General features: G+C 31.9%; 1 long non-coding RNA gene and 1 pseudogene across 1 annotated transcript; both read right to left on the reverse strand.

The window, feature by feature from the left end:
- Positions 1–578: 578 nt before the first annotated feature.
- On the reverse strand, positions 579–3,001 carry LOC148268623 (uncharacterized). Its single transcript, XR_015816703.1, has 4 exons — positions 2,629–3,001; positions 2,271–2,495; positions 2,048–2,177; positions 579–860 (listed from the first exon to the last, which is right to left on the reverse strand). It is a non-coding gene; the product is annotated as an uncharacterized LOC148268623 (long non-coding RNA).
- Positions 3,002–5,330: 2,329 nt separating this feature from the next.
- Positions 5,331–11,128, reverse strand: LOC148268624 (uncharacterized; annotated as a pseudogene).
- Between the last annotated feature and the right edge of the window lie 2,125 nt (positions 11,129–13,253).

The raw sequence follows: 13,253 nt of genomic DNA on the forward strand, positions 1-13,253 counted from the left end.
TAAATTAAATAATTTGTAATTGCTGATGTAATAACGATTTAATTTCATTTCATTTAATTGTTACATCAAATCTGGTTCATTTTCACTTGCTTAAAATCAAATTATGAATTGGACCGTTATACTCTCTTTTTTCCACTACCTTTTTTCTTTTAAAATTCAATCTCTCGTGCCTACAAGTCTTAAGGTTTTTATAGGCAGAAAATGATGCAGAGGTGCTGATGGGTATTTCAAATGAACTACTTGGCTGGCTTCATATTGCTCAATTTAATTTATATGGTTCAATGCAACGAGAAGTTCAACTCAAATCTAAACTTGAAGAGCTAAGTGCCAAAGATGTTATACTTTAGCAGCTTGGAAGAAGAAATGAAGAACTTGAGAGCAGCAATGCCCAACATGCTACCATAATTTTTGAAGTTCTGATCTTAAAGGAAAAAGCAAAATCAGTTGAGGAACAACTGAAAGATACTGAATTCCTTCTATAAAATACGGCAGGAGCAGCTTGATGAGGCAGAAAACATTATCGAGTAACTAAAGAAAATATTTATGAGGCAAAGCAGTTCCTAAACCCCGACCCCCAAAACCCCAACCCCTTAACCCCTATTAATGTTTTCAGTTCTTTCATGTAAATCTAAAGAACCATATCTATTTCCATATTCACAAAATTAACAAGATATCTAGAAGAATTTTATAATTTTAGATTATGATGTAAAAATAATAAAACAACAAATAAATACAAGATTTTTTATAATATTCAAAAACAAAAAAATAAAAAATTATAAAACACTCACAATGGGCAGAGATTTGAAACTGCTGTGCCCGATGATCCTCTACGAGCAACAATAGGGGAGACGACCATTCTCCTAGAGCAACGCAAAAGTATTGAAAAACAAATCAATAAGAATGATTATAAACCACATATTTTTCCGTCACTATAACTATAAGGTGAGGACCAAATAGATCAACAAGAGAGCAATTGATTTCACTGCCATCATCCTGCTGATAGTCAACTTAAATTTTCTTATAATAGTTTCGTAGGATTAAGCATCAACATATCATAGATTGCCTGACTACATTGAAATAATACATGCAAATTACTTTACTCCTCAAACTAGGCATGTAAAGTACTAAATAATTTATTAATTAACCAAAAATATAATTTTATGTATTAAATTAAATAACTTAAAAATAAAAAGTAAGAGATTAAAATAACATATGATGATTATGTTTCTCCACATCTTCGCCTCGCCTGATACATGATTGTTTAAAATAAATTAAAACTACGATCACATATACACAGAAAAAAGGAGATATTTGACAAAAAAGAAAAAGAAAAATTAACAGTCTACAGGTGTGCACCTGCACCCTCAACCCCTTAAATTAATATGGGCTTCTTCTTTTTTCTAGATTATTATTTCTTACAAAATTATTTATTATTTCTAGTTATTATTTCATATTTGATAATCAATTTTTTACTCATACTATTTCTAATTTGATAATTCATTTTTTTTTTTTGTTTCTTTCTAAATTAATTTGGATGATTTCTTGTTTCTGGATGCAATTTACTAAATTATTTTTTATTTCTAGATTTCTTTATGTGGCCTTATTTCTAAATTAATTTATGTTTAACTCTTTTTGTTTGTTTTGATTGATTTTTTTGTCTCTGGATTCAATTTACTAAATTATTTATTATTTCTTACTAAATTAATTATTTCTAAATTTCTTTATATGGGCTTTTTTTTTCATATTTGATAGTTCATTTTTTTTCATTTCTTTCTATTTTTATGTATTATTTGTAAATTGATAGTTATTTTCTTTTTTTTGTTTCTTTTTATTTGATTTATTTGTTTTTAAATTTCTTAGATTTTCTATGATAAGAAATTACAATCATTTTTTTCAGTTCTTTCTATTAGATCTAAAGAACCATATCTACCTCCACTTTCACGAAATTTAAGCATGTGCAATATAATTCTACAATACCACGTAAATATGATCAAATAAGAAATAAATACAATCAAAAACTGAAAATTGAAGGATTATAAAGACTCACAATGGGCAGAGATTTGGAAGTGCGATGCCCGATGATCTTCTACCATAACCAAATTATTTATAAGAGCAAGTAATACAGGTTGCATGAGGATGACTACAAGCTGCACGAGCGAGGAGGGATGACCTTTATCCTTCAACCACGCAAAAATATTAGAAAACAAATCAATAAGATACGGATATCAAATCAAGAAGAATTAATGATAAAGAAAAACCACATATTTTACCGTCAACAGTCAACTCTATATGCATAATGAGGTGCACCCGAAATCTTATCATCCCATCAAATCTAATCAAATCAAGAAGATGGAGAGGATTGAGCTTCAACTCCTCCAAAGCTTCCTTGATGCTCCCAACCCACGGTACGCGTAAAGCTTGTCTCCACAACCATCTCACCGTTCTCCATCTTCCCCGCTTCACCCATGTCCGCCATTGACCCATCAAATCTAATCCTTTTTAACAACCCAACAACACAAAAAGAAATTTTGAAAAAAAAATTAATGCTAAGTCAAAAAATATAATAAAACAAAAAAGGATCACTGAGAGTAAAAAAAAAAAAAAAAGAAGATAAATAAAAACAAAAACCTTTAAATGGAAGTTTCCAAGGAACCAAGAGGAGAAAAGCGAAGAATGTTGAGAAAAAGGATTGGCATCATTAAGTGTAAAAAATGAAGGATTTAATGGTGGAAGTTTAGAGTGTTAAGATTATTGAAGACAAGAGAAAGTGAAAGAGAAAAGATAATCTTTTGGAGGAGGCAGTGAGCAGAGAAAAGTTGGTGAATGATTTCAGCTATAAATTGGAGCCAAAATCAAGTCTTTTCTTTTTTCTTTTTTTTTCGTGTCAGCTCTTCCTCTTCCCCAAGCCGGTTGCAGGAGAAATTGTCAGATGAATACGTCCCGTCATCTGTCAGCGTAAAGGTTAGAGTTTTGGCCGTTGTGTTCTTTTACTTACTGTCTGCTCTTGTTTCTCTGGTTAGTGGGTAGCTTCAAAAAGGGTTTTCCATTAGTTTGATATTTATATATATATATATATATACACACACATATACAACATTTCTTTTTCGAAATCCAACGACAACAAGAGAGAAAAAATGGCAACAAGCAGGATAATAATTATTCAATACTTGAACTAGTTTTTATTGGAAAACTAAAAAGAAAGTAATTGAATATTTGATAATAAATGGTGCACTTCGTCAACGGCCACCATATTCAGTTTCAAATAATCCTTTGCAATAATGAAATTCTGTACACACTCAACCACAGTGGCGGCAGAGGTAGATGCAGATGTGGCTGCCCCAGCACGGTCCTCTACTGTGGCAGGCACGCCAGATGTGACAATGCGATTGACGTAGTCCATCTTGTACATTTGACGATATATCACGAACATTAGATATTGTACATTTCTCTCTCGCACTGCGCTGGTTGTTTAAAAGAGGGTTTATATATTAAATTGTACTTTTTCAATTTTATTATTATTTTTAAAAATTTATATATAATGTTGGAACCAAGATACTTTTAATTATATATTAATTTAGTCATAATATAACAATTATGGTATACCTCCTTATAATTAAAAATGCATAATATAAATTGATATAAATTCAAAAATTTGTGTTTATGCACGTTTTCTCAAAGCTATTCCAAACATCCTCCCCTTTATTTTCATTTTATTAATTCTTTCAATTTGACTAATAACATGCAGTAGAAATGGAGGAGTTCGTTTTAACAAGTTGAAGCATATAATCTTTTCAAAACAGCCAAATACTGGCCTATGTATTGGATTGAACAAAGGTCATACTGTAACCAAGAAGGAATTGGCTCCTCGCAGAGTAAGTTGCTTCTATGCCTTTGAGAAGTTTCGTAGTTTCGTAGTTCTAGAATACTTATATTTCTTAGTTTTATTTATTGTGGATGTATTTTTCTTAATTTTATTTTAAGCATTTGATTTTTATTTAGGAATTTTATGTTACAGTTCTGAATAATGCAATTCTTACTTTATTATGCGACAAATTTTAAACCTTAAACCATGAAAATTAGTAACTACAATATCTTCTTTTTTAGGAATTTGAAAATTCAAAAAATTTCATTTTACAATTTTTTGACTTGTTCTAACTTTTTTATTTGTTCCTAACATTAATGCCAACTTGATGAAGTCGCTATTCAGCAATAAGTAAAACGTTGCTGAATTAACTTTTCTTTTTTGTATTTGAATTGGATCACCGGATGAAGAACGAAAATAAGAGTTGAAGGAGGCAAGGATGACTATCAAATTCAAATCATTCAAAAGCAAGCCTTTGAGTGCCAATAAGTGAAGCATACAGACCCTTCATAGCTAGCAAATCAAAATGAGTACCCAGTTCAACGATCCTTCCATCAGAGCAAACCGCAATTTGGTGAGCATTCTGAACCGTGCTTAATCTATGAGCAATCACTAATGTTGTCCTGCCGTTCACTAGATGGTTCAGAGCTTCCTGTACGAGGCTAGCAAATCAAAATGGGTACCCAGTTCAACGATCCTTCCATCAGAGCAAACCGCAATTTGGTGAGCATTCTGAACCGTGCTTAATCTATGAGCAATCACTAATGTTGTCTTGCCGTTCACTAGATGGTTCAGAGCTTCCTGTACGAGGCGTTCACTGACTGCATCCAGAGCACTTGTTGCCTGTAGTAAGACAGGCGTTAAACTGGAGTCAAATGCAAGCAAGCCCTGACCAAGAAAGTGAGATGTTTTTTTTTACATCTTAAAGATATTTCTAGGATCAAGATTGGTGCATTCTTCAGTAAAACTCTGGCAATAGCAATTCTCTGCAGATCAATTAAACATAAACATGAGTCAATCACCTGGAGCTCCTCTGTCTCTCTCTCTCATATTCGCACCCATTTATTACCTGTCTCTGTCCTCCACTCAGTAAGCCTCCACGCTCGCCAACTATTTGTCATAACCCTTTTAATCAACAAAAAGAGTCAATAAAAATTATAAATTGGCGGCAGGAAGAAAATAGAAGAGACTATTTTGGGAACAACTGACCTGTGGAAGTGAAATTATGAAGTCTCTGCCTTTTGTGAGTTTTCATAATCTTTTAATTTTCAGTTTTTGAATATTACTAGAAATATTGTATTTATGATTTTTACATCATATTAGTTAATATGGCTAATAGAGTTTAAAATATGATATTTGTGGCTATAGTTACAATTAAGTCTTTATTCTCTCATCTTGAAAAGCTTGGTTTGTCATTATTTTCTCTTTTTCTTCTTTTTACATAACCCACCTGCTTATTTTGTTATATTTAATAACACAGTGAGTTTACTTGCACCATCAGGAAAGAAATGAGGAGACAGACCTTCGAATTTAACGTATTTGCTTCAATGCTAAAAGCTAAGGATCTTACCTCTACCCACAAGCATAGCACAATTGAGAATATGTCAGGTATAAAGTGCAGGTACCTAGGGAAATCTGATCATCCAGTCCCAAAACGTAGTCCATGTCCAAGATGATGGGTCATACTCCGGTACACCAACAAACCAGACGCCAAAAAAGTACTATATTGTTGACAAGATAGCAACAATGCAAATTTGAATAGATAATAATTTTCAAACCATATATGGAGAGGAAATGCTCAATATTCACAAAACATAAGGGTGATGTTTTTCACCTCATATCCAAGGAGAGGTAAAAAGTTATCCCTAGTGGTGTTTCTTGAAATCTGCTCTGTTCTTAGCATATGGACACCAAAAAATACTGCACTTAAGAAGTTCAGAAGATCTCCAATTTGAAACAGTTTTGGTACAATCAATCAAGTTTGGCAACAATTCAAATGATTTTCACTAAGTTTTATTTTTTATATAAATAAAGAAAACAAAGCTAATGATGAAACCACACTCACACTCGGAGAAGATCCACTTGACTCCAGCATTGCAACTCCAGCAACAGACATCAGCCCACCAAACCATGTACGGGCTGGTACAATTGCTCCTAGCATACCATCAAGCAAGGGAACCAGAATTACCTAAATATAAAGTAGGCGTGGCTTGAGCCCATCAGTTGCATAGAGAAGGTATCCCCTAAATAAATCTAGGAGATTATTCAGGAAACTTACAGTGAACATAGATAAAAATGATGCATGGCCAGCATCAGATGTAAACAGTCCAAGGGCCTGCATTAGGTATCCTAAACTGACCCAGAAGCCCAACTCCATCCCTGTTTTATGAGTATGAACATCATTCCATGATCGCACTACAAATGGTATGAATGGAATTGCAGACACACCAAATCGCACAACAGTAAAGGCTGCTGGATCCATGATTGCTTCAACCTCCTTCACGATAGGAACATCACTAGCTATACGTAATGGTTTACAAATTAGAATCATCTCCACAGGTTTGTCCTTATGCAAGTAATGAATGAGATATTTGTGATTCGGAATAACAGCCCAACAGCATTGTGGTATTGAAGTAGCATAGCTACACTTTGTTAAGTCATGCATTGCATGCAAGACATAGTACTCACCAAAAAATAAGTCTGCCTTTTGAGCTCAAATAAACTTGACAGTGTGGAAATTGCATCAAACAATAGCATCAAATCTGTACTTAATTCGAATAATTTGTTCAAATGCAAATTCTCACTTGGATATGCATGCTAATATGCCTGCGAGCTCAGATTTAACAAATTCAGAGCAAATAAATTATGGTTAAATAAAATATTGTTACTGAATCAGGCTAAATAGTTTGAATTTACCAATTGTATTGATTAAAGGCATTCACAAGCATGGCTAAATAATTATGGTTGACCATATCTAGATTCGAGGAAAGAAAATTAAGAGTAATAAGATTCTTTCAAAAGAAATGCCTTTAATCAAGACAATTGGCAACTGCACACATGCAAAATCAAGTAACAGAAGTGTAAAAATATTAGACCTAGCATGGTTACTGGATAAGAGCAGTTAAGCACCATGTTCTCCTCCCCCTATCGCCTGTAATAAATAATATGAATTGATTACAGATTATGGGGAAAAAAAAAGGTTTGGATTTGAGAAACATCATTTTCTCTGTTCCTTTTGGGCTATAATTAATTTGCTTTACCAACCAAAAGGAAAAAAATTATCTTTCCTTAATGGTGTCCAGAATTTTGTTCTTTCAACATGGCTTCTCCTTGGTCCTCCAGTTGTTTGCATTACTAGAAACCCTTCTTCAGTCAAAGTTTGTAATAAGATGTAATCAACTACTGCACCAGATCCTCAAGAGGCTCTTAACTTATAATAGTTAAAGCTCAATTGTTAAGCCTCTCTGTCAAAGATCTTGAGGCCACTCTAAGTTTATATTGCACCTTCCTGCCAATAGGAATCGCCATTTGCAACCCATGTCTTAACCTGGTTGGTGATAGGGTGACCAGTTTCAAGGCAGAAATGGGTGATGTCATTACTTATATGATCAGATGTCACCAAATTTACTCAGTAAACGCCAACCTTTGATAGCTTGGTTCACCTGTCTTCATTATGGGTTTACACTGAGGCACACTAGTACCAATAGTTTTCTTGACCTTCCTAAGTTCATTTTTGCATTAAGATTGACCTCCTTAATCCTCTGTAACACAGTTTCAAGTTTTCATTCTCTTAGTGCCTACCTTGTAAGTGTTGATTCTTCGTTCATGAATAATTCTGAAGCTTTCCCAGCATCTTTCTCAACCCATTGATATTATGACCAGCAAGTTTCTATTCTGAAGCTTCCTCCTAAGTTTTTTTTATTCTCACAAATAAAATATGTATGTGTCTATATATATATAGAGCTTCATTTGGTTGGTCTTCTACTTTGCATAATCATAACTCCGTTAATAAATTCTCATTTCTCTCAATAAAAATTGCTAGTGGATTCAAGGAAAATATTAAGAACCAAAATCTTATTGCTATTAATGAGAGAATTAAAAAAAATTGAAAAAGTAAAACAAGAATAAGACGTGAAAATGAGACGTTTACCATAAACAATGGTGATAACATTAAGCAATATTATGCTCCTTACTTTCGACGAAGCAAACAATATCCTTTTACAAGGAGAACGCTTGCCAGACCCAAAACCCCTTACAACTCAATCTTTGTTTCCAGTGAGATGGTATCCCAGAAGAAGAGGATGAAGAGATGAAATCAACATCGATTTTATCACTGGTACTAGGTTTTGAGCTAATTTTTTGGGCTTGGTTGAGTTTGAGCTAATTGTGGAAAAGTTTGACAAACATGGTGATGAGCACACTTGTTGTTCTACAGGTGTTGATGTAATTTGTTCATGTAGTTAGCTGTTGTATCCACTGTAGTCTATCTTTATTCTTATAATCTTTTCAAAGATGAAACCGAAAAATTCTGCTTGAAACCTACTGAAGAACCTAGAGTTTCTCAGTTCACTATGATTACACTTACATATAAACTGTGTAAAGCCAAAACCCAGCTCCTAGCACCATCCTATGCAAGATTGCAGTGACTATTACTTTTTATAAATTCTCGTTAGTTTTTGCCCTAGGAGCTCATGTTATTCTCTGATCTTCTGTCCCAGGTAATATTTACAAAAAAAGCATTAAAAGATCCAGAGCTGAGAATGGTCCACCATGTACATAAAATGCCATAACTATTGGGAGGTGTTATTTTCATTGCAGATGATGTCTTTCCAACTATTCCTTTCCTTCATGCTGGCTGGCATCTTGCAGCTGCTATTGGTGTTGGCACTTGTAACAAGCTTCTAGAGTAGTGTGTGTATCTTATGACAAGGTACAGGTACATTCTACTTCAAAAAAAGACATTTTTGCAATTTTACTCTTGCAACCGGAATCAAAAGAGGGAATCTATTCTATAGTCAGTCTGTTGTAGTTTGTCAAGTTAACCACATTGGTTAACAATGATTTTTTTTGTTGGGTGGTTGTAGTGCACATTCTCCTTCTCTTTCTTCTTGTAGTGCACATTCTCCTTCTCATTCTTCTTGTAGTGTATATTCTCCTTCTCCTTCTTCTTCTTCTCCTTCTTCTTCTTCCAAATTTGTGAGTAGTCATGTTTCCACTATCTAAGGATAAAATTAACTCAAAAAGTTTTACCTTTCAGTTAGAGGTCAAATGATTTGATATGCATTTTCCGTTAGTGATAAAAGCAAGAAACTATGTCTATGTTTACCTAGTTTATGTTCTTTCTATCTAAAACATGGACTTCTGCATAGGTGAATAAGACATTTTCAGCACTTTTAGCTCGTGATAGGATAGGAGGGGTATTCTTACATGTAGATGCAAACATACACGAACAAGTGATGCACTGACAGACACCAGGATAAATACATACATTTATTTAGCATTGAGAAAATAATTGTTGGTAACTTGAACAAGATGGAAAGCTTAGTGGCCTGAAAATCCTGTTCTAAAAGGATCGCTTTATTGTTCAACTCTTGCAAATAATGACATCTATAACAACTGTTATTTACGTCTGTACACTCTGAAAATGTGGTCATTCGGCAAAATCATTAAGTTGGGAGCCATTCCTTATTTTGTACTTACCATGCAGGACTCTGATTAAGGTGATGGGGGAGTAATTTTGATTATGGTGACTGCAGGAAACGAGCATGTGAAGACAAAAATTTTAACCTTCACTAGTAATTCCACGCTGATGCATGCATATGCACACGCACAAAAATTATATGCAGGGCAATGTTGTTCTAGTTACAAAAAGTCAATTAGGCCAATAAAACTAAATGTGATGCTACCCTATTGTAAATAACTTTTGGGTTTGATTAATACATTGAATTGCATATCAAAGCCAAAAATTATATACCAGGTCCAAATAATATGAAATGCCACAAATTAATATAAATAATTATATTCATTAAATTGTATTAATTAAATACAAAAATTAAAACATTAATATTTTTTAATAATATGTATGTAATCTAATAAACTCACTAAAGAATATTACATATTTTCTTAAATCAGAATCATGAACCCAGGTCATGACAATTTAGTATTAAAACAGCGATCTAGATTCAATTTGGTGACCAACTGCACAGCGAAACTCTTCGATCGGATAGCGCAACAACTTGATCTGATGATTAAGATGTTGGACGACGATGTTCTATGTCCAGAGGTTGTAAAACCAACGACCTTTGTTGCAGCTGTATGTGTAGTGCATAGTGGGACTCATCTTTTTCCTCTGCATCACAACGAAGAATATGAAAAAAAGAGTGAAACGGTTTTTAAGAAAACTGTAAAATCGGTTCAATAACTGAACTGATTCAAAAAAATCATAAAACTGTATGTGACTTGAACGGAACTAGTTCAAAACAAAAAGAACCTCGAACCCCAAACCCCCTGGAACTGCCCAGAACCCTTAACCCCGAACTTCAAACCCGGAATCCCGAACTCTGAACCCGGATGGAATAATAATATAATATCAATATAAATATTTATACTAAACAAATTAAAATATATTTATTGATATATATAATATTATATTACTGATTAATTTATCATATAATATATCTATTTTTATTAATATAATATATTGTATTTATTAATATAAATATATCATATTTATTTTAATAAAAATGACATATATATAATGGGTTGGTTTCGGATGAATGTTGGAAGATTACAAGCAAACTCACATTTTTTCCACCAACTCGAACTCGTACTCGACCGGACTCATCATTTACTTAGTCAACTTTTTTTTCTTTTACTTTGAGTTATTTGAGTAATTTTTTGTCTAGGTAACTAATTATTTACGTTTAATTTAATGAAGTCAACCAAAGAGTTAAATCAACAATTATATTAATTTAGAATGCAAGTTAACTAGTTAACATGCTTAATTGATTAATATAATCCCCTGAGACTTAGTACTAGTTAAAATTCTTAATCAGTACAAATCATGTTGAAATGTATATTGACCAATAAAGCTTACGTAATAAGTGAAATATTTTACAGGGGCGGACTATAAGAAGATATATCAGGGCTAAGATCATTGACAACTTGGAAAAGGTGTTTTATGTTGATATTAGGGTAGTTCTGTAAAAGCCTCAAGTTAGCTGCAAAATCTCCACTAAAAAGCTTTGTTCTCATGTACAACAACATTGCACCTAAAATGATGTAATTAGTTAGGTGCTATATATATTGCCTCTGTAAAATTAAGAAAAAAAAAATGAGGTATTTTGATAAGGTATGAAAGGAAAAGAAACAAATAAACAAATATGATATTCAATTGGCTAATATAGCGAGAAGATATGAGAATGCCAAAAAGATAACTTAGAAAAGAATCTCAAATTCTAAAAAATATGATCCATCTAAATGCATAATACTCTACCTTCACCTACTTGTTACGAACCTACTATAAGTTCTTTTGTTACTATAAAATATAGTCAGCAACATTGTAAGTTTCTTTCATTCCTTCGTTGTTAGTGGGCAACATGAACAATCCATAAGAATACATAAAGAATTTAAGTTCTATTTTAGTTAATTTACCTTAGATGTGAATTTAAGATGCCACCATAATTCCTCATCATTCACCTTCAATAACTCTGACATTCATGAAAGAGTGGAAATGATGCTCTTTAAACTATTATCCAATTGTTAATAAAAATAATCCACCGAATAACTCAACAGCCTAACAAAGCAAGAAAAATTATTAGCTTTAACATTTGCAAGCACAATATAAGAAATAAATAAGTGATACCTCAGCATCCATCATTTCTGTATTCCCAACCATTCTATGAGCTCTGAATCTTGAACTCTAAACAATAAAATTCATTTTATAAGGAAAATTTATAAATATATAAGATATAAAAATTGAGGTAAAATTGATCACCTGGAAAAAAGCTTACTGTACCCAATATGGTGCTAATTAACAGCACACCAAATAAAAAATATATGAACACAATAAAAATTGATTATAATCACAAATCTTATAATATTATTCTCATCAATATTAATAAAAAAAACACGTAGTATATTGGTGTCAGAACCTCATGCATTCCTTAAACAACATTAATTAAATTGAACAAAATAATGGTAGGATTAATATACCTTATTTTTCCTACTGAAGGATGTGTCTCGTAAGAGGAACTTCATTTCAGAATGTGTTCATTTCAAATCACGATCAATCTATTTTATAATTTCCATATGTTATAAGTCGACGTATACTATATGATGCATATTAGCCCAATTTAGCCTAAAAATGTCACAAAAAAGAAAAAAAAAAACTTAGGCTTGTTTTGGTAATAGAAAAACTCCAACCAAATATTGGACAACATAATTTTTTTAAAAAAAATAACTTAAAGGATGTAATTTTCATGACAATTAAACATACATTAAAAAAGATAAATAAAGTTATTTATCATGAATATTTTCATGTCTTCTTCCTAGCTATTGCTATATAATACGTTATGCTCTAAGTGATGATTTCTTGTAAAGACTAAACAACACTCCCCTCACTTGATCTATCCTTATAAGACTCAAAGAAATCTTTTTCATCCCCGTTGCTTAGTTATTTCTACATACTTCTATCTAATATTTGATTTTAACTAATGAATGACTTGATAACAGGGAACACATGGCAGGCAATTAACAAAACACTTGTGATAATCAAGTTCAATACGCAAAGAAAAAAGATATCTATATCAGCTCAACGAAAACCAAATCAATGTAATTCTTATTATAATTAATCACACATAATGAAGAAACAATATTAAGTTTATACAATATCAATACAACCATCACTATGTGCAAACATATATACACATATGTATATATGTGTATAAAATTGAGGATAAAATTTAAAATACAACCATAACTTTTCTATTCATTGTCAAACCATTTGTACATAAATTTACTAAGAAACTGATGTAATATTATAAATGGGCAGTATATATTAAGTAAATTACGTATCTTTTCTAACTAACATAAATTGTCTAATTAGCTTGGAAAAAGATTTTTACGAAATAATCTTGTAAATTTAGTATTATTGTCATTTTTCTATGACGTCATATATATTAATATTAGACCAAAAAAAGACAAGTTAATAAAAAAAATTAATTTTCTTAGATAATCTCTATTATCTAGTGAGTTTTAAAAATTTTACTTTATTGAACTTAAGATATAATATATATATATATATATATATATATATATATATTTTAGTGGAAGTTTTCCATTTTCTACTAAATAAAGAGTTTTTGTTATTGAAATTTACTTCATTAAATTT

The sequence above is a fragment of the Carica papaya genome, chromosome 2, assembly GCF_054855325.1.
Source record: "Carica papaya isolate Zhongbai chromosome 2, ASM5485532v1, whole genome shotgun sequence".
Classification (NCBI taxonomy): domain Eukaryota; kingdom Viridiplantae; phylum Streptophyta; class Magnoliopsida; order Brassicales; family Caricaceae; genus Carica; species Carica papaya.